The sequence below is a fragment of the Salvelinus namaycush genome, chromosome 7 (assembly GCF_016432855.1).
Source record: "Salvelinus namaycush isolate Seneca chromosome 7, SaNama_1.0, whole genome shotgun sequence".
In the NCBI taxonomy this organism is placed as follows: Eukaryota; Metazoa; Chordata; class Actinopteri; order Salmoniformes; family Salmonidae; genus Salvelinus; species Salvelinus namaycush.
Genome location: NC_052313.1, coordinates 43,227,844 through 43,229,086, shown reverse-complemented (window position 1 = coordinate 43,229,086; position 1,243 = coordinate 43,227,844). Strand labels below are relative to the sequence as shown.

The 1,243-nt window shown below is 38.8% G+C and overlaps 1 long non-coding RNA gene across 1 annotated transcript; it reads left to right on the top strand.

The window, feature by feature from the left end:
* The first annotated feature begins 559 nt into the window (after positions 1-559).
* Positions 560-1,023, top strand: LOC120050465. Its single transcript, XR_005477203.1, has 3 exons — positions 560-602; positions 712-816; positions 935-1,023. It is a non-coding gene; the product is annotated as an uncharacterized LOC120050465 (long non-coding RNA).
* The last annotated feature ends 220 nt before the right edge of the window (positions 1,024-1,243 follow it).

The following is a 1,243-nucleotide window of genomic DNA, read 5'->3' as shown; positions in this document are numbered from 1 at the left end:
ATTGTTTGAAAACGTTGTATGTTATAGAAATATTAAACAGGCCTTAGGGCCCGGATTCTTAACGTATAAAATGTCAATATTAGCTAAAATGATTAGAGCTTTAGTATTATCTAATGTTTTTTTTTTTTTTAGATTCTCAAACCTTCACGCAGATTCTCCGAGATATAACTGAACTCGAACCGGCCGTAGGGTCTCCGGAACAAATTGCTTACATCCCAACGCCGACCCTGAATTGTAGTAAGTAAGATCCAAGAATTCCGTAAGAATATTTATACCTTAAAAAACAAAAAGTGTCGGCATCTTATATTAAAAGTTATTTTATGTGTTTACAGCGGAAATACATCCTAGAAGGGGTGCCATAGGGAGTCTACACGGTTTCTGTGAAGGATATGCCTACGAGACAATTTTGCCCTACTCCCAGGATGTATTTACACACAAGCCGCAAACAGAGACTTTAAACGGCAGGTCAACTCCCCTGAGCCAGGACCGTTGGGCGCCCCCTATTAAACACCAACGGACAATCAGTGCCCAGATCCACAGGTCTGCTTCACCCGAACAATACTACTGGGAGGGTATTCACGAGACAGCGTTACAAGGACAAGGTATGAATCAATTATCATTTATATATATATTTTATTTTTATGCCTGAATATATAAAATAATATGTTTAAACATGGCCTACTGCTGTTTTTTTTATTTTTTTTATTTCAGGCTCACAAGCTACAGACCAGGCAGATGCTATAATTAGGGTTGCCCAAAGACATGTTCCCGAGTTCTCAGAGCTTCTTCAGAACAGCCCTCTTCAAAAAAGCCGAGGTATTTAATTAATGTATTGTTAATATATAGGCTTATATCTGAAATGTATTTTACATTTTTATCAAACATATTTTAGGGTTAATAACCTATTTTTCTGTATGTATTATTTTTAATGCAGACTCCTCGCCGGCTTATAAAGACATCCAAGAAGCTACACATCTAGATCCCGAGGAGGCGCCAAAGACCCCAGTCACCAGAACAGCGAAGCCTGATGATTTCAAAGTTTTAAATGACATTTCTGAGGTAGACGATTTGATGTTCTGTGAAGTGGCCAACCTTATTGAAGCGGCCAATTCTGGTGGGGCAACAGCCTCTTGTGAAATAGACCAAGCCGTGCTTTTCAAGGCTTTTACACAGGGTTTAAAATCACGAAAGGCTTTACTTCAACGTCGTATGGGTATTCTATTCGAACATCAATACAATCAGG